This window comes from Camelus ferus, chromosome 4 (genome assembly GCF_009834535.1).
Source record: "Camelus ferus isolate YT-003-E chromosome 4, BCGSAC_Cfer_1.0, whole genome shotgun sequence".
NCBI classification, from domain to species: Eukaryota; Metazoa; Chordata; class Mammalia; order Artiodactyla; family Camelidae; genus Camelus; species Camelus ferus.
This window is the reverse complement of record NC_045699.1, coordinates 37,102,623-37,128,246: the sequence shown is the minus strand read 5'-3', so window position 1 is coordinate 37,128,246 and position 25,624 is coordinate 37,102,623. Positions and strand designations below refer to the sequence as shown.

General features: G+C 37.7%; 1 long non-coding RNA gene across 2 annotated transcripts in view; it reads right to left on the bottom strand.

Moving 5' to 3' along the window:
• Positions 1–243: 243 nt before the first annotated feature.
• LOC116663153 overlaps positions 244–25,624 on the bottom strand; it is a 64,315-nt gene continuing 38,934 nt past the window's right edge. Inside the window, exon 6 of one of the 2 annotated variants that reach the window (XR_004319266.1) lies at positions 244–1,439. This is a non-coding gene — a long non-coding RNA (uncharacterized LOC116663153). The remainder of the gene's footprint in view (positions 1,440–25,624) is intronic. The other variant, XR_004319267.1, reaches the window with a different exon arrangement.

Here is a 25,624-nt window from a genome sequence, read left to right as displayed (position 1 = left end):
GCCAGGCCCCCAAAGAGAATGTTAAACCTCATATATTTCCTCAAGGGTAACCTTCAGGCCCTGAGCCACAGTGTCATATTCACAGAACATCATAGATTTCTAAGTATTGAAACTCAAGAAGTCATATAGCAAAAAAAAAAAAAAAAAAAAAAAAAAAAATATATATATATATATATATATATATATATATATATATATATATATATATATATATGACAAAAGCTTACAAACCATATTTTCTGACCTAGGGGCAGAAGTTTTGCTAACCAGCATTTAGTCATGTCATAGTTAGCTACTGAAAAAAATTTTTTTACTCCTAATATTTTTAATGAAGTATTACCTTCTTAATGTAACTAACAGCACATTGGATTAACGCACATTGTAGCTACATCAAATTCCTGGTGCAAGTAGCCATGGGATAGAAAATTAATAATAATCGCCTGGCAATGTATTACTTGAAAGCTTTGTTAGAAGAAAATGAGAATTGCCTTGGTTAAGAAGAGAATCCGTTCCAAAATAATAATTTGATAGCTGTTTATTATGTGCTTATAATGGCTAAGCATTTGAAAATACTTTCCATTTTAGTTCAGTTAATTCTTATAACTTCTGAAAGAACTGGTTTTTTTTTTCTCTATTTGACATATGATTAATTTGGGGATACAGAGAAATAAGAAAATTTGCTCAGGCTAACAGCATATAAGTGGTGGGAAAAAAGATTTGAACCCAAGTAATGTAACTCTGGTACCTGTGCCCTCAGCCTCTGATTTTACCACCTTCTTCTGGAGAATTTTTCAGCTTATGCTTGAAGCTTCTATTGCTAACAGGAGCCATTGTTATTGATGTGACTTCATAAAACAGGAAATGCATTAGGTTGTAAGGTGTGCGTTCCACCCATGTACTAAAGGGCTGGGGATGGTATATTAGACTCCGAGGGATGTAACAAATCACCACGAATCCAGTGGGTTACAAGAACCAAAACAGATTAACTCGCAGTCTGGAGGCAAGAAGTCTGAAATCAAGGTGTTTCAGGGGCCTTCTCCTTCTAAAGGCTGTAAGAGGGAATTTTACCTCGTCTCTTCCAGCTTCTGGTGGCTCCAGGTGTGCCTGGCTGTGGCTGCGTCACTCTAATCTCTGTCTCAGTCTTCACATGGCCTCTCCTCTTCTTTCAGTCTCTCCTCTGTGTGTCTCCCATTAGGACACTTGTCATTGGATTTAGGGCTCAATCAGATAATCCAGAAAGATGTCAACTTGAGATCTTTAATGTAATTACGTTTGCAAAGATCCTTTTTCCGAGTTCGGTCACAATCACAGGTTTGGGGTGTGGACATGTCTTTTTGCCTCCATTCAACTCCCTGCAGATACAGTATCACAGTCACTGCCATTGCCCCGTGATTGAAGAATTGAAATCAGGTCATTCAAATTTTGTTTTTTTGTTTTTCCTGTGGGAAGAAGTTCTATATTCACGGATCAAAATTCCAATGACTTTTTTTTTTTGCAGAAAAAGACAAGTACATCCCAAAATTCATACAGAATCTCAACTGACCCTAAATATCCAAAAAAATCTTGAAAAATAAGAACAAAGTTGGAAGTCTCACACCTTCTGATTTCAAAACTTACTGTAAAGCTACAGTAATCAAAAGAGTATAGTGCTGGCATAAAGATAGACACACAGATCAATAGAATAGAATAGAGAGCTCAGAAATAAACTTTCACATACACGGTCAAATGACTGCTGAGACCATTAATGGGGAAATGACAGTCTTTTCAGCAAATGGTGTGGAAAATGGATATCCAAATGCAAAAGAATGAAGTTAGACCCTTACCTTATACCATATATGAAATTAACTCAAAATAGTAAGTCTATTACAATAAAAATTAGATAAAATTATAAAACTTTCGGAAGAAAACATGGGCAAAAGGCTCATACACTGGATTTTTTTGGACATGATACCAAAAGCACAGGGGAAAACAACAACAACAAAATAGATCATTCGGACGTCATCAAAATTAAAGACTTTTATGCATCAGAGGGCACTATCGACATGTGAAAAGGCAGTCTACAGAATGAAAGAAAACATCTGCAAATGGTTTTTATCTGACAAAGGATTCATATCTAGAAGATATAAACAACTCCTACAATTCAACAATAACAACAACCTAAGAGAAAAAGATGGACAAAGAGAACAGACATTCCTTCAAAGAAGATAAACCAATGGTCAAAAAGCTCTTAAAAAATTGCTCAACATCACTAATCATCAGGGAAATGAAAATCAAATTCACAATGAGATATCAATTCTCACCCATTAGGTTGGCTGTTATAAAAATAAAACAAAATAAAACAAAAATCTCAAGAAATAACAGGTATAATCAAAGTTATGGAGAAATTGAAACCTTTGTGCCTTGCTAGTAGGAGTATGAAAAAGAGTATGGTGGTTCCTCAAAAAATTAACATTTAATTATCATATGATTAAAAAAGATTAGACGCCTGACCACATTTTAATTAGGCTTCTCCTTGCCCTCTTTTTGACCAGGCTTATGCAGGGCCCTGTCTTCAGTAGGCCTGGTCTAGTTGTAGCCAGAATCCTGCTAAGTCAGTTTAAGAGGAGATCGCTCACCCTTGATACCTGTTCAGGTTCCTCATCCTCACCCATGACAACTGATCCTGCTAGTCAGCCAGCCTTCAGGAAGAATACTACTAGGTCAGTTAAGCATGAATGCCCGTACCCTTGATGCTAACTTTTAGTATTTTTCCACCCACTGGCCCCTCAATCTGCTCATTGGCTATAAATCCCCAGCTTTCCTTGCTGTATTCAGAGTTGAGCCCAATCTCTCTCCTCCATAGTAATGGTCTTGACAACTATCACAATAGTCCTGAATAAAGTCTCCCTTACTGGCTTAACAAGTGTCAGAATGATTTTTTCTTTCATTCATGGTCCAGAAATTCACATCTGAGTATATACCAAAAATAGACAAAAGTGGGGATCAGTTAGATATTTGTCTACGTATGTTCATAGCAGTGTTATTCACTATAACCAAAAGTTGGAAGTACCCAACTGTCTGCTGATAGATAAATGGATAAACAAAACATGGTATATACATTCAAAGAAATATTACTCAGCCTTAAAAAGAAAAAAATTTTAACACATGCTACACCATGGGTGAACCTTAGAGACCTTGTGCAACATGAAATAAACCAGTCACGAAGGGATAAATAGTATATGATTCCACTTATACCTAGAGAAGTCAAATTTATAGACACAGAACATAGAATGGTGGTTGCCAGGGGCTGGGGGAAGATGGGAATAGAGGAGTCATTGCTTAATGGGTACAGAGTCCCAGTTGGGGAAGATGAAAATGTCTATGCAAACAGAAATTTAAATTTATCCTGGATACTCTTTATTTAAAAATTACAGTTTGTAGACTTTTTTAAAATCATGATTAACTTGATTTTTACCAGTGAAAGAAAAAAGTCCCAGAAATAAACATTATGCTGTACACCAGAAATTCACACAACATTGTAACTTGACTATACTCAATTTTTAAAAAATGAAAAAGAAAGAAGAAGAAAAACAAAACCCAGTGGGTTTGGACCTGAGGAAGGGTCCTAGAGCTATGCTATACCAGAGTACTACAAATTTTAAAATAAATTTCTAAAACTTAAGATATATAAATTATACACTTAGCTTCTTAATATAAATTGATTTTGCATCTAAAAATAAATAAATACTTAAATTTTAAAATTCTATTAATAGTATCATATTTTAGATATCACCATACACTTTCAGGGTCTAAGTCCTGGAAAAGTCATGGCCCATTGAGAAGAAGTAAGGACCCATACACAAGGACATGTCACTTTTTTATATAATCCAGTGTTTTCAAGGATGTGAGTTTAGCTCATTGATAGGTCATGATCAGCATTTTTAAGAAACAAAATAAAACAATGGAAAATATCTCAAGGTGTCGTACAGTCAATGTAGGCGTTAACATGTGAAATTTTTAGTATGTGTTTCCGTGTGTGTGTCTCCCGTGTACTGTATGGAAAGGGAAGGTAGTTTATTTACTACGATACAAAGAAAGCTGGAAAGCCACTAGCTTAATCAGAATTGATATCAAACTCATTCTTCGCTCTTATTTCCTACACTACTTGTATTGTAGGTACAAATGTGATATATTTCATTCTTTAATAATTTTCTTTACTCCTGCCCACATTAGATATTTCTAGGACCTTGTCCACAGCCTCTACCCTCCCCACAGCAATACACACAGATCAACTCTTCACCTAGAAATAGTTCCTCTCCTTCCACTTCCGTTTTCTCCTCAGAATTAAAGCAGTTTCAGCCAGCACGTCAGGTAGATAATTATTTTAGCTGTTAAGAGTTTTCTTCTTTCCATTAGTAATAATCTTTAGTCTCTTCTCACCTGATGAAATTTGCCCAAACAAGATACCAGTTTGTCTAATTTGCTTACATTTATATACTGAGTCCCCACCCCATGGTATGGGCTCCAGAAGTATTTATTAAATATGAGTACAGACCCATGTACAAAAGTGAGCCTATCTGCCAGCTTCCCGTGGCCTTTCTAAAACACCCCTCCCCACCAGGTGGTTCAGTCTGATTCTCACAGGCCTAAAGCTTCCTCCCTGAGATCGTACAGTTTAAGCGGTAAAGGAGAGAAAGGGAACCTCTTCCTGACTGAGGTTACCATAGGGCTGGCTGCAAATTCAGTCCAGCCAGCAAAAATGTTTTGTTCAGCTCACACATTTTAATCAATGTCCTATATTGTTATTAGCAACTCTCACATTAAAAATTCAGCCTGTCTTTGAAAAAGCGTAAGATCAGGTGGCACCAGCTCCACAGCTGGCTGGACCTGGGGCAGCTTATTCATTCAGATGGGTCAAGTGTATAAATCTTTTCTTTAGATTTGTTTTTCTTACTAGACTGTGAGTTCCCCCAATACCTCATACCATGTTTTTTTTTTTTTTTTTTCAGTCAGAACTCAACAGATATATGTAGGATGAAGGCACAGATTATGAAAGGGTCATTGTGCTTAAGGTCAATTTTGAGGATGGCTTATGTAACAGTTCTCTCCCCTCCTCCTCACTGCACCTAGAGTTTGTCCCACAGAAATCTTATCTACGCTCAAAGTTCCGTTATCTTCACCGCCATAAAGCTAAATCTGCAAGCCCGGCCTGTTTCCTGGATTGATTGAAAATCACTAACTGTCGCTCGACAACTCAGATGGTGTCATATGCCTACTCTTGACATCTAGCCAAAACATACTTTCCAACTGACTTCCCAATTTTTTTAGCACTGCTGTCATCCTTCCATGCACATAACCTTGAAGTCTCAGCAATTTTAGGCTCCTCTTCCTCCCTCGCCAGCCACATTCATCGAGTTACCAAGTCTAGTTTATTTATTCCTCAAAATAGTGAATGTCTCGGGTTTTTTTCTCTTCTCCTTCCTCTATTCGAGGTCAAGTTTTATCAACTTGATAAACACTTAATTGCTCTCCTTGCCTCCAGCTTCTTGCCTTTCAATATAGATTTATTTATAATACCAACAAATATTTAGCAAATGTCCATTGCTGTCTTAGGAGTTAGGGACACAGCAATGAACAAAAGTGACAGAGTCCCTACTCGCATGGATTTGTAACCATAATCATATAATGTCAGACAGCAATAAATTATATGAAAAAATTAATTACATGAGAATAGGGAATGATGGATTAGAGAGATATAACTTTAAAAAATAATAATTGTAATTCTTTTAACATTTAAATTAGTATGCAATTCAAGGATGCATATTGCATATAGTTTCCCAGATTAAACTTCCTGAAACGTTGCACATTATGCCACGTTTCTATTCAAACATATTCAATAATTGCTTATCTATATTTGTTGATCTACAGTGGGTTGTAGTCCAAAGTAGCTAGTTCAAGATTACTTAATCTGGCCCCAAGTATCCTTTCTTGCCCTTAGTGGATAAACACAGACTCAAGAGACAGTGGTTAACTTCCTGGCCTTATGCTTTGCTACTTGATCAGCAGTTTAAGCCTCTCTGAAGCATCCTTATACCTTTCAGGTCCCAGTGCAAAAGCCCTCTCTCTCCCTTCTCCCTGCTCTGGGTCATCCAGGATGACCCAGAAGCCACCACCTTGTAATGAACTGTCTCCTTGTGGTTATATTTTATGTTCCCAGGTGGATGGCACACTTTTGAAAGATGACTGACTATGTTATATTACTTTGCACGCTTCATAGTACCTTACCAAGTGGTTGGCATGTGAACACATGTTTATTAAGTTAAGTGCTGACCAAACGATTACTGAGTTGACCACTGTCAGCCTTTGTGGCTCCAAGTGGGCGCATCCTCACATCATCTGCCCTTTTCTCTTGGTGACACTAGGCCTGTACCTGAGACAGAATTGTCATTTGAATTGTCCACTTGAGTATGCCTTATATTTTCCCCTTGAAAGCAGTGTGTCGCTGTAATTCAAATAGATCTCACGTCATTTTGCATCTAGGATGAAATGCTTTGCTTTCTCAGGGTGTTAGCTTCCTACACTTGCCACGAGGGGGAGCAGCAGTTCTTTTCCAGGAACCAGAATGACTCCACACTTTTCATTCTTCTACAGTTGCCACCCCAATATTTTACTCTTCCTTGTACTTGTTCTCGTAAATTTTTCTTTTTTTGTTTTTTCTCCCGCATGTCTTTCCCACAAATGAAAGGCAGCTTCTTCACCTTAAGAAATTTTATTTTAGTTTGCTTGATTCCATTTCTCTAGCCACTAATAGTTTAATTTCACTCAGATTCTTAATTCCGGATTTTTAAAGAAGTGGATATCCAAAATGGCACTAGTACTCTTGTAAAATACTTACTGTTGGAAATAACAATCGAAGGGGAAACCAGAAATTATCTTTCAATCAATATCTGACAAGGACAGCAGGTCGTATCTATTTTTGTCCCTCAGTTTACCTAAAGTATTGAGCGTAAATAGGTATTAATACTTGCCAAATAGGAAAAACTCGTAACTAAAACTTGGTGTTCCAATAATCTACACATATACAATTCTAGAGCTGGGAAGAATATTAGAAATAATCTGGACCCAAATCTTCCCTTGCAGATAAGGATTTAAATGATAGAAAGGTCAAATGATGAGCTGAGCTAGTTCAAGGGCTCATTCAGGTCCAATGTTCCTTGCACAAAGCTCCATTGTCTCTCTTGTGAGCATAATGTAAAACCTGGCCTCTAGTTTAAACATAGAGCTGAAGTAGTTCTTTTACAAGTCTGAGAATTTATGCTAAGAATCCTTGCCAAAATGCTGCTTTGGGTTCTGAACACTATGAAATACCTTGCATATACAAATAGTGCTAAGAGTTCCTTGCCGTTGTTAAAGTTATTCAAATAGATCTATTGGTATCCGTTTGAGGCTCAGACTGAGCTGCAGAAAGCAAGTTACATAATGATAAAAGCAACAATAGAAATAGTAACAATAATAATACTATGTAATATGATTTCTATTTATGTAAAGAAAACCATACATGTAAATGCATATTTAAAGTTCTTTGAGTGTATACAGTCAAAAATGTTACCCATGATACTTAACTCTAGGGAGAAAGAAAGAAAGAAGCAGATGAATAACCAGGAAAGCTTTCATCTTGCACTGCATTTATTTCCATAATGTTTGAGTTTTTGCAACAAATATGCATAACTTCTGAGTTTATGGGCATTTAAAAGGCAAACATTAAAATTTTAAAAGGAAATTCCTTATTAACATTGCTATGAGAGGAAAATGTTACTTTTATGAAAGGCCATTGAACTTGATTAAAAAAAAAAACCCAACAACAAAGACATCTATTATTTCCCTACTGAGAACATGCAGTCAGTGATTAACCAGCATAATGATAAGAGCTCAGTATTCAGTCCTCATGGTGGCTCCGTATTGAGTTATGGCTAACAAAGAATGGACTTGTTTTGCAGGGGTGATTAAAAAATTCTTATGAGCTACTTCCTAGTACAACAACTACATTAAAGCCGCTACTCATCACAGTGAATGTCTTGAAGACATAAAGACATCAAGGCTTCATTATCACTCAAAGTTCAGGGTCAGAAGTTTTTCACCTTCCCCTAGTACTTGGCTCATGGGAATGGCCAAGCCCTGGACAGCTACTTCCAGGCCGCCCTCTGTAGACATCTTACTAGTGTCTCCTTATGGCCACAACCCCACTGCCAACTTTGCTTACTAAAATGCAATTATATTAACGAGTATCTTTTATTTAAATTTAGCTCCATAATTTCTCCTTTACTAAAATTAGAACATAACAAAATAAATTTTGAACCCTTTATGTGCATCTTGTCCTTTATATGATTTTGGAATCTTTTATTAAAGAGAAACATTTACCCACTGCCCTCCCCTACTCCGTACATTGCCATAAAGGAAATGATACCCACCCTTAATTCTGTGATTTAGAACAATATTGGAACAAACATTTCTAGTGTCTCTCTCTCCCTGGCCACTTCTCTTTTCGGTGAAGAAGTAGCTTATCGGAGTGGTGAGTTTGGTGAGAATCTGGCTTTCATCAGTGCCAGGTTTCTCTATTGGCTGAGCTGAATGGGTTGAAGGCCTTGACCATGAATGGCCCCATCTCTCGTCTACTGTCCTTCTCCTCTTGGAATGTTCTGTTCCCAAGTGTACCTACTTTCCTCCTCCAGCTCTTCTGTGTCCACTTGGTAACTTCCTGAAGGGGATGTCTGCCACTCTGTAGACCGAGGAGATCAAATCCCAGCGAGGTCAGGCCCTACAATGTACTCAAATCCAGTATTTTCAGAATCATTCTGATTCTGAACTTTGATTCCCATTTATCTCCTTGGGTTGGTTCTAAATTGTATATAGTCCACAGGGGAAGATTTGTATGCAATTAGTATTCTTTGAGATCCAGAACTCTATATCCACGTGTGTAATGTGCATCTTCTCTTGGGCATCTCAAAGTGACCTCAACCTTGACAGACCCAAACTTAACTCATAATCTTCTCCCTTGGGCAAAAATCACTTAACAAAATGCCGATCCTCCTCTGAGCATCCTCTCCCTCAGCAAAGGCCACTGCCTTCTCTCTGGTTGTACGAGCGGGAGCCAGAGGTCTTCCCTGGCTGCTCTTCTCCTTCATGTCACCTGGGTCACGTGTCCAATTCACCGCACTCTCCTGCATCCCCACCACCTCCTCCCTATTCTAAAACAGCCTCGTCTCTCACCTGAACTGCTGCCATCGCTTCTTAACTGGTCTACTCACACCTCCGCTGGACTCTGCTCAGTGAGCTCACCATGTGGCAGCCTGAGGCCATTTTTTTCCACGCCATTGATGGCGTTCTGTTTCTCTTTCAATAAAGACAAGCCTCCCGGTATAACCTTTAAGAGGGGTCGGCAAACTTTTTCCTCTAAGGGGATAATAAATATTTCAGGTTTTCCAGGCCATACCGTCTCTGTTGCAACTTTTCAACAGTTATCATAATGAAAATATAGCGACAAATAAATAGGTGCTTGTGGTCCAAGAAACCTTCACCTATAAACAAGCAGTGGGCTGCCTTTGACTCACAGAACATCCCACTGTCACTACTGTTCCGTGTCGCTGACTTCATGCTTTGCCCCTTACCGTGTTCTTTCCCACCATAAGGCCTTCACAGATGTCCTTCTATCTGCCTGGCTTGTTCTGTCGTCTCTTCACTTGGTCAATTCTTACTTTCTTCAGATCTTGGCCCAAAGCCACTTACTCAGGGAAGCCACCTGCAGCCTCGCCGTCTGTGTATAATCTCTCAAAGCCTCACAGAGCTTCCTCCAGAGCCCCCACCAGAGACAGCCCTCATCTCTGCAACCATCCGAGGAATGTTTGTGACCTGTCAGGTAACCCCCACTTTCTCCCACCCAACTGTGAGACCCACAAGGGCAGGGGTAGTTCTTTCTCTTGTTTATCACTGCATCCCCAGGCCCCGGGGCGCAGTACACAGCTGGCACTCAGTAAATTTTTGTTGGCTGATGGAATAAGTGAATGAGTGTGTGATCAACCATTCCTGCTCCCACCGCCACCAGCCTCCAACATCTCATGGTGACCTGTGTCTATTTTCTCAAGCCATCTCTTCATAAATTATTTCCAGCGGTGTTTCTCTCTCCCTCTTTCCATATCAGTCTCCCTTTTTTCTGCACACTTGGAGGAATTTCTATTGCTGCTGCTTTATCCCTCTGTCCTTGGCATATATCAGCCTTCTCTGGTGAGTGTTCCTCCAGCTTTCCTTTGGCCCCCAAATGCTCATGCCACAGATTTGTCGAATCTCTCCAGTCAAAAACCTCCCACATTTGGAGAGTAACACAGTTGCTTCTATTCACCTGTTACAATGAGGGCATTACTGCACTGTGAGAATCCATGGGGGCATCTCAGTAGACAGGTGGAAAAAGGAACCTAGATTTGAACATATGTTTGGTAGTTTTAGGGAGAGTTCAAGAAAGCAGGGCTTTAGCTCTAGATTGATTGTTGCTACCAAGAACTGAGGATAATTCTTTGAATTCTTTGGGCATCTTAATAACTATTGTCTAGGAGACCAGGAGAAATGGAGGACAGTTAAAGCTGTAACTGGTCACAGGCAGTTGTTACTCACATTAGCCAGATCGGGGCAACATCTGGTCTTTTGTATCATTTGAGTAATGTTCTTGTTTTTGCCTGTTAAGAGATGATTACAGAAGTTTCTTGTTTTTGCCTTGATCCAATAGTCACAGAGTGGCCTTGTCTGGTTTTGGCATTCTATGAAGTTCTTTCTCTTCAACAGGAGAATTCCACAGCCCAGCTGTGAATGGCAGGCCAGTTTCTAGGAGCTCCAGGGCCATCTTGTAGCGCCAGGTAGCTTCTGGCTCTCAGAAGCTGCTGTTCTTTCTCTCAGAGTGAGTCCTCCCAAGGAAGAGTGGGTATACGTGAGGGGTGTCCACACACCCCAAGGCTCTCGGGGCCTCGTCGTCTGTCCAGGCAGGCCGATCTTGGCCACCATGTAATAGAATTTCAGGAGTGAATACTTCTGTTTGTTATTTTTCATTGTGTCCTAGTAGAAAGGTCACATTAAGTTATGAAGTTAAATAAATAAAATTCCTCACTTGGTGAAAAATGCATGGAATTCTTTGGCTTGGACTCACTATTTTAATCACGGATAAGAATTTGAATGCACAACAGCTCTTAAAATTTTTCCCCCAGTACATCATTAAAAAAAAATCTCTTGAGTAATTTTGCAGAGATTGTTGACATGATGTCAAGTGAGAAGACAAGCAACTGTATTTTAGAAAAGAACCAATCTGCTAGCATTCATTATCGGCTGTAGCCATCGGTCCTGGGTATGACACGTGAAAAGGATTTATGAGAAGAAGCCAAGTGTGAGGTGCAGCCCAAGGACTGTAATAAGGCAGCGTCTGTATTCCTGTATGCAGAGTTAGAGGTTCATATTCGTGTTAGATGGTTCCATGAAGCAAGAGCTTCATAAACTTGAACTGGAAGATGGGAGCAGAAAGTACCCGATTCACCCGGGTCCCTCTGAGATCAGTGAAGCACAAGTTATGAAAGTGGAAAGAGGGAAGATAAAAAGCAGAGACGTAAATCACGGTAAAGTGTTCAATATAATTTGAACAATTAAAGTTGAAGCAATACGTGAAAGTGTATTCTTTTTTGGAAGAATAGTAGGAGTTGATCCATACGCCAATAATATGTGTTTTTCTCCCATTCTGTCCTTACTCTTGGCTCACATCCAGTTGCACTAGGAGTAGAACACACTACCACTTACTTGCCCAGAAGCTAGAGCTGGCGAGTCACCAACATCCATGGAGCCAATGGATGAATACTGGGGAGCAGAAAGGTTGTGCAGATGTGACAGGAGCAAATGACAGGGGCTCGGTCGTTCTCTGTTTCCCTGAGTGGCCAGAGCTCACTCCACGAGGGCCGAGCTCACCGTCTGAAATAGACAGCTACATTCTGGGCACCTCCTTTTATCTGTACCTACAAGATGAGGAGCGTTTGTGAAGGTTTAACCTATTATTTTCATTTTATTTTACTTCCAAAATCAAAAGAGTCTCTGAGTTGAGGGCAAAAGGTAACTTTAACTTAGTGTCGACACAGATCATTAGAGAAGGCAAGACACTACAGTGGAAATAGCCCATGGCTGGAAATCAGGAGTCCTGGATTCTCAGCTGTGCCTGCTGCAAAATATTCAGTGCACATGTCATTACGTTGTTGAGCTCAGGGATGCTTCAGTTTCTTAAATGATACGAAGGTTTCCAAAGTAAAAGCACAAAACGAAACACAAGTCTATTGGAATAAACATAAATTATGCACTCAAACCTAACAAGCCAATTGACTAACAAGATACCTGACTTGAAATTAAAAACAGTTAAAGAATATTAGAGCATGTTTTTTAGGTTCATCAGTTCTAAAGACAGAACATACTGTAGTGTTTAATTATGGAGAATTGCTTTGCTAATTAAGATTTTACTAGACAGAAAAGATGTCACAACACACTCGTTAACTTAGATTTTCTTTAAAGAAGTGTAATTGTAAAGACAGAAGAACACAGCATAGCAGCTTTATAGATCATGTGAATAAGGCCAATGTTTGTGTTCTGGTTTTTCTTGGCAAAGCACAACTTTCTACCTCAAAGAAATAATGTTGACAAAAGCTTATTCTTTAAAAAAAAAAGTTTTCCTTAAACATCAAGTGTCTCTTACAAAACATTTATATAGTAAAGTATAAATTAATCCAGCACCCTGATATTGGGTTTCCATTTTGAAAATATATACAAGACTTGAAAAATGAAGACCTTGAGCTCAAGAGTTTAAAAGAAAAAAAAAGAGCATTGCAGATTTGTATTGTACTGTACTGTATTGCATTATGTTGTAGAATTCTATTCTATTCTATCCTCATGCCCCTGAAGAACATTGCTGCGTAAGGTCTATCAGGAAATTAGCCTGATTAGACTCACACGGAGAACTCTGTCTGCCTGTGCAGGGCAGCAGCTCAGATGTCACTTCTGCTTTCAGTCCATCCAAATACGCACAGTCCAAGGATCAGCCAGAGACTTGGGGAAGTTTAGACACAGAATCCAGGGTTCTCCTGCTCTGGCTGCTTTTCTGGCATTCCCCTCTCACTCACTGGCAACCTTGGTTGTTCTGGTCTCCCTCTCCTGGCTCCTCTACGAAGGTGAGCGCATGCCCCACTGCGGCAACTGAGGCTGCATAAAAAAATTGGGAATTCATCCCTGTCGACTGCATCCTCCACATGTTACTCCCCTCTAGAACCTGCCTGCTTTTGTTCATTCTCTCAGACCCTCTGATAATCGGTTTCTGTATCTTGTCCAGCTTATAGCTGTTATGTGTAGGAGATTTAGTCTGTTAAAAGTCGCTCCTCCTTAAAGGAAGCAGAAGTCCACTGCTGCTTGCTCGTTTTGTGTGTGGAGGGGAAAGAGGGGAAATGGAGGTGTGAGAGGGCTGATGGAGTTCTGTGGGCCTCTCTCGGGTCAGCTAATGTGAACGAACTCTTTTAACATTCCTGGAATCCACAGTTATAGGGCACATATTTTCCCTTTTCATCTCCAGAGTCCAAAACTCACTCAGAGTATGTAATGAAAAAGACTTCATCCCTGCATTCATTAGGGACATGCTCAGTAGGGACCAAGCGGGGAGGGGAGAGGGCTCGAGAGGGAAGGAACAACTGGCCCAGCTTTCTGCATATTTTCCCACAATATAAATATATTGTCAAATAGTTCAAGGCCCACTAAAGGTTCTGGAATCTTTTTGCTATTTTTTTCCTTTCTTGATTTCTGTATGCTTACATATTTAAAGTAAACCAGATAATATGACATCCCAAACATAAAATTTGTTTTCACATCTAACAAAATTAATAACCTGTACTTAATATTATCTATCATTCAATTCATACCCAAATTTCCTCAGTTGTCTCAGAAATGAACTTTACAGCTTTATGTTTCAAGTTATGATCCTAGTGACAACATACATTGCTTTTCTTTCCATCTGTAGTACTTTTTCTCTTTGTGTGGTGATTGCCTGTTGAAGGAACCAGGGGACTTGTCCTGCAAAATACACCACATTCTGAATTTGTCTATCACTTCTGTGATTCTGTTTAATTTTTACTCTCAACCTTGTATTTCTTGTAAATGAGAAGCTGGAGCTAAAGGCTTCATCAATCTTAAATCATTTTGATGCTATAAATGAGTATAGGCAGTGTTATGCTGACCTTTGGTATGAAGTATAATACATACAAATGCATTATATTGTTGAGGGTCTCTGTTTAGTCAGGAATGGTGTTTAATTCCGTCAAATGCCTTTAGAGATGTTTAGGGGATTGTTGCCCTTAGATATGAAAAATATTTAACCTAACATTGAAGAATCCTTGCATTCCAAGAATAAATCTCATCTGATATGTTATTCTTTCATCATACACTGAATGATTCTATTTTCTAACATCTTTAAATTTTTACATCAATATTAATGTGTTATATTATTCTGTAGTTTCTTTATTGTTCAATCATTAATTTTGAAAATCATGGCTACTCTTGCTTTACGAAACAAACTTGGAGATTTGCATTTCTTTTCTATGCTCTGAAATACTTTAAACACCACTGGCATTATACTTTCTTTAAGATTAGTGAAATGTCCCTCTAAGCACTGTCTTAGCTGCATCTAATATATTCTGATATATAATGTCTTAATTGTCATTGGTTTTAGCAATGATGCAATTTTGTTTGTATTGTAATTCAATAATTATTTAACAGAAACTTTTATTATTTCCAGGTGGAGAGATTTTTGGTCTTTTTTAATTTGTTGAATTATATTCAGGAATTGTTTGTATTATGTCTACTTTTTTAGAATGTAATCTAAAAATGGCATAATCAAGAGTCCATAACAGTGTACATGGGTAATATGAAGTATACAAGGTACTCAAATGCTATGATTGAGTACTGTTTGAGCAGTATTTTTTTTTCGTTTTGACTTGTATTCTTCATGGCAGTGTCTCATTCATTTTAGTAAGTTTGCCACCACTGAATTAAAACTGTGACGATCATCATGTCATATAAAATGTAAAATACAGATGATGGTGATGGTGGTGGTGATGATGATGATGATGATGATGATGGCTAACATTTGTGGACCATTTGCTGTATGCCAGGTACTCTTCTAAGCCTACACATTTATTATTAACTCATTTAATTCTCACAGTAATTCTATGATAGTTACCTTTGTTTTCCCCCACTTTACAGACGAGAAAAATGAGTCAGACTGATTAAGTACATTTCCCAAAGTCACAGAGCTAGTAAAGATTTGTTGATGTTAAATCAGAGGTTGTGAAGGCTGTAACAATATTTAAGGCAGAAAATATGTGTAAAATAGTGTCAGGCTAAAAGTAGAAGCTTAGTACTAACTCAATATTTGTTACTTTTTGACTATTGCGTTTTACATATAGTTCTTGTCTCCTATATTGTATTTCAAGCTTTTTTTGAAAGCAGACATATTAGAAGTCCCTGTAGTACATAAAAGGGTGCTAAGCAGTAGTATCGAAAATACAAGCTTGTATTGACATAGCACTATGTGCCAAGCATTTTTCTTAGTGCTTTAAATATACTAACTCATTTCATCCTTACAAGAATAGCGATTACTAATTATTATTACTAATATTCCTATTTTATGCATGAGAAATTAAAGCACAAAGAAGTGTAATAACTTTCCTAAGGTCATACAGTTTGTAAGTGGCAAAGTCAGAATGAGAACCTAGCCAGTCTGGTCCAGATTCAGCATTTTTAACTATTATGCTCTGCTATTCACTGAGTGCTTGTGAGTGACTGAAGAATCTAATGAGAAATGTTTCATTAGAGAATAATATGATTTGAGGTATGATTTCTCCATGTGCTTATTTATCCAAGTTCCAGATTTATTCTCTTGGAAAAAATCAGATAAGAACATAGTCTAGGTATTAGTAAACCATACTGAATAAATTAGAAAGTGCATTTGTAAAAATATACAGTTCTCTGAGCCTATAATTTCTTCTGAGACAATACTGATCATTAATTAAAGTCAAATTATAAATTACTTTTGAGAATCACAGCCATATTTGCACTTGTTCAATATTGTTGTTTAAATGTTCTCCTTTAGATGCAATGTACACTGCATGTTAGTGAAAATAATCATGATTTAGAAGCATTAATATTTTTAAAGTATAGTTGCTGAAATAAACTTCCCAAACCAGGAATGACTATTTTACCCAAAATGATGACGATTTTTCCTCAGATATATTATTTTAAGCCAATATATATTTCATTTATTTCCTACAAAGTATTAATTCCATATTTCAGAAGAAAAGAAGGGATGATTATTTCAAATTAAAGCTTGATGAAAATTTCAAATAGAAAGCTTGCAGATTTGCCCATGTTCTTCACAACTGTATCATTAAAGAAAAAGAAACAAGTGTTTAAAAATAATAACTACAATGACAAACTACACAGATAAGCATGCAGCACTAAGAGCTATCTTTTGATCCCTTTTTCAGATGAGTCCATGCAAATGACACAAAAATACGTAAGAGATACCAGAATACATACTCCATTGTTTAAGACTTACTGAAGCACAAACAGATCTATTAATAAGGCATTGGAATCACATGAGGACATGAATCACTACTTCTTTAAATTTAAATAAGATTTAGTTTTTAATCCAAGGAATTAAATATATATAGTGTTTTATACACATATTCTGCATAGAAATATACAGTATATACAGGATAGATAGACAGATAGAGAGATAGATAGATGATAGCTCTCTTGCTTGGAATTGTAAAGTAATCACCGAGTACTGAACAGAGGGAATATCAAAAACTGTTACTAGAGACAAAGTAGGATATTTTATCATGTTAAAAGTGTTCAAAAGAGTTAAATACTAGAAGGAAATTTTTGAATGCTAAGAATGAAAAAGTATCTTTTTCTTCTTCTTAAAATGTTTCTCATGTTTCCATATTTTCTAGAATCAGCTGGGTATTACTTTTAAATCATTAAAAAGTGTTACAACATTCCACCACCAAAAAGGGAAATAATTATTTTAGAAGATTAGTCATTTAAAATACTAAATATAACCCCTGTATGAGCTGAAAATCATAACCCTGGTAGCGTCCAAGTTAGTAGTCAGTTTAGCATTAAAAGACAATAGTTAATTCAGGATCAAGTCACATAAATAATAAACTCACACAGCCTTTAATGAAACATTTCTATCAAATTCAAAAAATAGATCAAGTCATATCTCAAATGATGCAATAAAGAATCACTGGAGTATGGAACCATTTCCATACTTTGATGTAGCAATAAAAACTGGGAGTAAAAGGTCAATAAAATTCACCTAAGCTATGTAAGCAATGCACAAACCCACACTGATAATAAGTAGACCAAATAGTGTAACTTATCCACATAAACAATTATGGATACTCTGACAAGAATAATTAAAATTAGAGGGAAGTCACTTCCGAAAGACTAAAACTCAAAAGTATTTTCCACTTTAAATCTTCTGGTAGGCAACAAAGCTTCCCTACTGGGTCTAAATCTAATAACATACTTTCAGGCCAACAGTTAACAGATTCTGTCATCTTCACTCAAGAACAGCTAGAAAAGTTACACGCAGTCCAGGAAAAAAAAAAGATTATAAATCACTGTGTAGATGTGAATATCATTATGTCAGTACCCGTGCTAAGCTTCCCATTCTTGCCCGAGTCATGTCAGAGAAGAGGACTTTCTTCTGAGTCATTTATTTCCACGAATCCTCCTTCTTAACCCCACAGGAATTCAAGGCTTAAATTTCTTTGACTTTTAGGTAAGCATCAGTCTTCACAGGTGGGAAAGAAGCCCAGCGAACAATTTTAAATCATTTTCTTAAAATTCCCAGAAGTTCCATTTGACCAGACTCATTAAATAGAGAGTGACAAATACTTGTCTTCAACAAACTCCATTTCAAAGCAGGATATGAGGGGAAACAAAGACACAAATAAAAAACAACAGGTGGAATCAATGTTTGGATGGGCGAAGGAAGCGATGTCTGAGTTTAGATAGGACATTTCCAGGAACAAGAACACAGGCATGCTTTCTCGTCTTCATGCTCTTCAGTTTGATGTGGAGATCCGGATGGGACTTCTACTTCCCCGTTGGTCGACTCTAGCCGTGGGCTTCTGTCCCCGGAATCAGGGTGCGGGCTCCTAGTGTCCGCACATCGAGGTGATCTCTCACTTCACTGGGAGTATCTTCGTAGGATGGAACAGGGTACATTTTATCTCCTTGACTACATCTGATATGGGAGCCAGTTAGTTGAAGTATAAGGATTTGCATTGCAAAAGAAAGGCAAAATGGCTTGAAGACAATTTTACCCTCATTGGGGACTTTCTTGGGCTCCCTGCAAACTCCTGAAATAGCTGGTGCTGACTCACCTGCTTTGGGGACACACTTATTGTGGCCAAAATTTCTTATGGCACTTGATTTGTGAGATCTTAGATTAGCCATGTTGCTTGGCAACACGCGAACCTCCCTAGACATTGTCACTTTGACTTACCTAAATTCAAATTTTAAACTTTCAGAAACAGCACAGATGGTTTTAAGTTTAAGCATTTTCTATTTGTAAGGAAAAAAACATATACCCTATTCTAATTTACCCTCCTAGCACAAGAAATTCTAAGATTTTGTGCTAAGCAATTCCATTTATAGCTGTGTGAAATATCCTTGCCATTTTCTTCAGTCTCCACCCCAGCTGTTCTCACACTACCCACATTCAAAAAATCTTTCCCTATATGGGTTTTTTAGTCATAATTCCTTCTCCAGAGAGGAATGTGCAGTACTTCAAGTAAATATCTTGGCCTAACATCATAACCTGATTGGCAAAAGAGAGTGAGAGAGAGCAGGGAGAGAGAGAGAGAAAGAAGAAGGGAGGGATGGACGGAGGGAAGAAGGGAGGAAGGTAGGGAGAAAAAAAAAAAAAGAAAGGGAGTTTGCATCTGAATTGTCTTGCAAGTAATTATTTTTCTATATGTGGCAAACTATTTTCAAAGGGACTTATATACATAATAAATATCATTAAGATTCAAACACTGTAATAAGAATAGAGTGAACATTTCTCCAAAATTTAGCATATCAACAAGTGTTTGTAAAGAATTAAAAGAAATATATTTATAGAGTATAATTTATTAATACACATTATTTAACATATCTGAAAATAAAGAGACTTATGATATATTAGTGTATCTATGCAGTAGAAAGATACATTAATATCCTATGTGGACAATAACATTGTGGTTGTGGATTATTTAATGACAGGTAAAGATGCTAACAGTTTTAGATTATTAAGTATAAAAGTAGGTTTCAAAAATTGCATGTAGAATGTGATTCCATTTTTTTTTCAGATATAAAGATATATGTGTATGTGTGTGTTATAAGGGCAGAAGAGGCACCAAATTTTTTTAAATGGTGGGATTATGAGAGATTTTAATTTTATTCTTTTTCTAAATTTTCCTCAATGAATATATACTACCTGTATAATATGAAAAGTACACTAGTTCAAGCTGTTTTTACACATACTGTGCACTAGACTGAGCTGATGATCAGTTTCATGCTGTGCTGGTTATTAACCTGCTGTGTGTCATCTCCAAACCCATCCTTCTCCTCTCCTTTGTGATGCTCAGACTGCAACTCTGCAAATAATCTCTGTCCTTTCCAGCAGGTTTCCTGTTAAGAGTCTACAAATGCGGGCACTAGTGGAAGACTGAAGGGCAAACACGGGGAGAGGGGTATGTGCTCCCTATTTGCCTGTTTCTGTGGGCATCACGTCTCAATTATTTCAACCCTCAAGGAGCAAGCATCATCACACCCCCTGGGTAGGACCGGCATTAAACAAGCAGTGTCCGCTCCCAACCACTACCCACCTCTTACTGATTAACCCTCAAAACTGCAAGTCCTGGCTGCAGGCAAGCTGCTCTTCTACTAGCCGACTCACATCTTCAGGTGCTAAGACCCTAAGAGTCTGTGGTAAACGGGTGTCTCATGGAGCCTCGGGCAAATCCCAGTAGGAGGACCACAGTGCAGTCCTCTAGGGTTTGGAAGCAAATGTATACTCTCTTCAACTCATTCTCTTCTTTTGAGAAACAGTTCCTGGAGGGCTTTCGATCCTTGTACAGACTGAACTCCTGACCAGGGGATGTGAAAATGACCATGTAGCCTGAACCGCCCCCCATGAACTGGATGTTATATAGTCCACCAAGCCAGGAGTTTGGGCAAGTAATTAATCATCAAGTGGATGTGTTTTTAAGAGATGCACATGAGAAGGAGGCTGGATCCTTCCCTTGCCCCTGGAGGTCCTTCTTTGACACCTATTCCTGCTTTGTTTTCTTCTCTCCGTAGATCCAAGGGATTTTCTTATGATGGAAGAAAACAACTTGAGCTGTTTATAGATGGTTAGAGCCTAAGGAAGGTGGCTCTAACACAATTTAGACGTTAATGGACAAAAGTTCATTAAACTGGAGGTTAAAACTATTACCTGGACACTTCAGGCTCCTTATGGTAGGTACTCAACTAACAGAGAAGGAGGCTGCTGCAGAGGCTGGGGAAAGGGGTGTCAATTTATCAAAGGGAACTGGAGGAGCTTCTAAGAGGGAGGGCGGGAGGGAGCACACTAACTGGATGATAATGATGCATAAATGAATTTAACTAAAATGCTTCAAAGGGATAAATGGGAGTATCAGGATTTCAAAGGAGGTTTTCATTCTTCCCTACAATTTGTGGTATTCTTTAAAGTTTTACAAAGCTTACACATTATTTACATAATCAGAAAAATTGATAAAGACTATTTTCAATGGGGAAAATAGACAGTAACATAAGCAATATTCTGTTTTTGTTATTTTTAAAGGCATTGAACTTGGAATACCTTTGTTAATTTGTAAGTTCAGAAATTACAATACTTTGGAGAGTGCTGGGATTGAAGATCACCTTTGCTAAGCTGGAAATAAAAGTTTCCAGCTAATGAATGGTATAAATCCCACATGAGGAAAGGATGTGTATAATTCACATAATAGACAATAATTTAAAAAAATCTCTAACCCACCCTGCCAAGTTGAGGGTGCGGCATCATGAAAATGGAGCTGCTGAGATCCAGTGTGTGGTCCTTGCTCTAACATTCAGGTTTTATGTGGTCTCAGTGCCTTCTCATTTTGGAGTTTCTGATCTGTAAAGTGACCTGGACTAAATGAGATGTCCTCCAACGTGATGGTCAACAGACTCCCCCCAGCATGAGGCCCATACCAAGCATAAGGAATCGGAATCTCTGGAGCTGGAGGTTAGAAGTCTGTATTTTTAAAAATCCTTCATGTCTGGAAGATTTAAGAACCACATGGAACCCCACGTCACATCTAGCCAGGATTGTTTAAAATCTCTGGTTTTTGTTTGTTTGTTTGTTTGTTGGGGTTTTTTTTGCTGTTGCTGCCACACTCTTTCAGTGCAGGAAACAAGTTATCTCCAGTGATCTGTTGCTGCCTTGGTGACTGATGCTCATGACTGATGCTCCTGATACACACTAGTTGCAGTGGTTTCTCAAGGGCCGGTGAAGGGAGAGAGGCGGTTTTTCTTTGAGTGTTGCGTGCAGCTGAGGTTGTGGAGGCTGAGCAGGTACCCCCCCGCACACCAGCAAAGCCTTTCCTTGCGGTCATTTCCTTATCTGTGTGGTGAAAACTATGTGTGGTCCTTGAGAAGCGATGAACTAGATTTTCTGGATATGTGTTGTGTTAGTTGATCTAAATATTAATGAGATTTTTCAATATGCAAATAAAATGTAGAAAACAGCAGAAGTGAAAATTTATATACTGTTACATGAATTACATTCTGAAAAGTAAGTGAAATTAAACCACTTCTATTAAAAGTCAAAAGGGTCTAACATACTGTGTGTATCAAAAAGGAGGAAAAACGTGTCCTCTTCTTATTGCTCCATATATTCTAAATACCAAATAAGATAAAAGTTCATGATATATTTCAAGTAGGGTGCTTTCTACTCTTTGATTTATTGGAGAATGTTCACATAATAAATATCATCTTTTGTTGCTTTCTAATTCTTATAGAGTTGAAAATATGTGATCAATTAAATCTTCCTTGCCAGTGATGAACCCATTAGAAAATCTATCTTTTCATATATTTTACACTTCTATGACTCATTTCAGTGTATGAAAAATGAGAGGTATGTTGTAGGTTAAAAATTTAATTGCTACCATTCTAAAATTATACTGTTAAAACAAATAGTGTGAAACTATAAAGTCTTAATTCTTTCCATTTTAAAAAAATGAAATCTCTTTAATTATGACCTATTATGCCCCAAGCATTTTCCTAAGTGTGGAAAATTCAAGGATGAACAAAATATTGTCACCATTTCCCTAGATCTTGGATTTGGTTGGTACACTGTCATATAAAGAACTGTGATAAAATGTGATGAAATGGCCACAATAAATGCATATAAAAACTTTCACCTCATTTATAATTCCCCATTTTTTAATTTCCCCTTAATATAATAAAGTACAATGATATATTTAAATGTTTTGGTATGTTTGTTTGCCTTTAACTACCAAATAAAATGTATTTTAATGTCACAATTGATCTTGTTTCCCTTTTTAAGGAAAGGTAGCTTACAAAAAGGGCATGAGTTGAATGAACTGCCTGCTAATTTTGAAGTATTAGTGTTTTTTAATGAAGACTAGCATGTATAGAATCATATGTATATATTATATTTAGTAATATCAAAGAATCATCTATATTATATTTAATAATATATTATACCTAATAATACAATTATAAATGTCAAATTCCATTTTTTTCTATTGGAAAAGCCTTTTAAAAAATGCTCTGTGGAATTTTTTCCTCTTTCCTCACTCTTCTTTTATTTCTTTCTTTCTTGAGTGTCAGAATTCTAGTGTTAAAGCAGGTGAGGTGTTAAAAGAAATTTTAAAAAATTGAAATAATAACAACAATAGCAAAAAGGGAAAGAAAAGAAAGTCAGAAACACAACTTTAAGAAAATGCATATTTAACCAAGTCTGGGAGATCAAGCCAGATAGCACTTGGTAAATACTCTTTGAAGACAGTAACGCTCAAAGGTTGTGTTTGCTGTTGTGCTTGAAGTTTGCTTTGCGTGGGATCAAAGACACCAGATGACCAGTAATCTCACTTGCCCTTTCTTTTTCTACTCTCTGTGGACTCTGTATACACCTCCTTTCCCTGCAACCTTGCCTGCCCCTGGCCATCTCCCAGCTCACTTGTTCTTCTAAAGATGTCTGGGATGGTTAGGATTCAGCAGGTCACACCTTAGCCTGTCAGGACCTGGCGCCTCCTATGCCCAGCATTAGTTCATCGCTTCATTTCCCCTCCAAAGGGCCCAGTGACAAGTCTGCCTTGTTAGACACAAATCTCAGTGAGCCCAAGGCAGCCAGCAGTCTCCCGTTTGGCTACCTGTCATATCTCCTTACGTTTTGGCAGTCTGAGACACCCGGAGCGCTCAGCCTCAGCCAGGGCCATGCCCGGGAGGGTGAACGTGGGATAGACGGCTTCACTCAAGGGCTTTTAGATTAATCCACACAAAGTCACCATTTACAAACTGCATGGGGTGAGACACAAATTCATGGTAAATGTTTTTTAAGGTTTTAATTTAGTTTAATTCAACTCACCAGTCATCTATTAAGGCTTTGCAAGCTGAAGGAAACTGCCCATGGCACTTCAGTTTAAAACCTTTAACATATCATCCCTTTCCAGTTTTGATCTGCACGATAACTTTGCAAGATACGTGGGTAAATATTTCTTCTATTGTATTGCATCCCATTCATTTATCCGTCTATTCATTCACTAAACAAACGTTTTTGTAAAGAATCTATTCTATGTGATACTGCTCTTAGACGAGAGCTCAAAAGGCTAATGAAATACGGACCTTACTCTCCTGGACTCCTTGTCTTTCGGGAGAGACATAGGATTAGGCAGACATTGCATAGGGTAAAGGCAATGGCAGAGATCAGCAAAGAGCAAAGGAGAGATGTGCAGTGAGGTGGGATGAGAGGTACATGCAAGAACTGGATGCTCCAAAGAGGTGATACCTGAGGTGAAGCATGAGGAGGAGTAAGTTTGCCAGGAAGACAAGAAGCCCTGGCATATTTCGCTCCTATTTTGTAATTCCATACCACCCCGTGATGCCCTCACTCACACTACTGCCTCTCCTCGGATGTTCCAATCCAGGTTTAACTGTAGTTATAGGAACTACATTTAAGGCAAAGTCACTTAGCAAATAATTGGCAGAAATGGGACAAAGCAAACTCATTCTGTCCGATTCATATTTAGTGCTCTTTTTTGTGAAGCAGTATTACTTCCTTAGGAGGAGATAATTCCCTTTAAAGAAAACATGGATAGTGGAGAAGAAGTGAATTATAAGTTGAGACCACTAATTATAAGACAATTCTATAAGACAATTATTTGTCTAATTATAAGACAAAGAATAAAAATAAGTTTAAGAATTTTGCCTGAAATACTCCACTTTTTGAACTCCTCTGTACAAAATAATTAGAGCAAAATGTCCATTTGTATTTTAAACTAGGCTTATTATGTGGTAAATATTTTGTAATTTTTGTGAGGGACAGACTACCATTCAAACTTGGCTAAATAAGAATAGGATTCAATTTACAGTTTAACTCCCTAACGAAGCAGTTGGTGGCTTTTTCTTTTTTCCTTTCAGGAATCATCAGAGGACTTAAAAGCATACTCTTACCCAGCCAAAGAGAATGTTTAAAATCACTATGTTGAGTAATTAGAGGAAGTGAAAGGTAAAAAAAATATAAATGCATTCCTCCTGTAGACTTTCCTGGAAGCAGGAGGAATATTATGAAATATCACTGAGAGAAATCACACAATGGAAAACTACTACACCGGAATTGCCAACTGCACTAAAATTCACTGTGTGGCTCTGGAGAATCTGCCAAGGTGCACCCGTCTACTTTCTTTTGTATAATGGAGATAATGGTCACTACTGTGTTTCAATTTACCAGTTTCCAGTAGATAAATTAAATGATATATGAGGAATACTTTGAAATATAAAACACTATGCATAAAGTACTGAAAAAAGAATATTTGTTTTTATTATTACAGATTAAATAAGTTGTGTGTATTCATAAAGAAGAAGGTTTGTATTAGTAGATATTCAAGGGAAGAGTTGATAGAGACGTCTTAGGAAAACCCTGAGTCCTCTCACGAGTAGATTGTAACAACTCTTGTTTTGTTGCCTACAATTTATTTTAAACATCTCAGCATAGTTAATATGATAAAGGGGGTCTAATTTAACTCTAATCTACTTGATAGAATGGATTATTAACATTCAAAGTAGCCTAATTAGCATAATTAGATTGCATTTGAAAGACTTTAATCAGTGTTGCATGTCTTCCAAAAACAGTGACTTCTAATAAGGACATCTCCATCTGAAATAAAACAGAGGAGATACCTGAGATACTTGCTCCCGCTGTAAAGATGATTTGAAAGGTGAACCAACCCTGTGCTAGCCTTCAAAA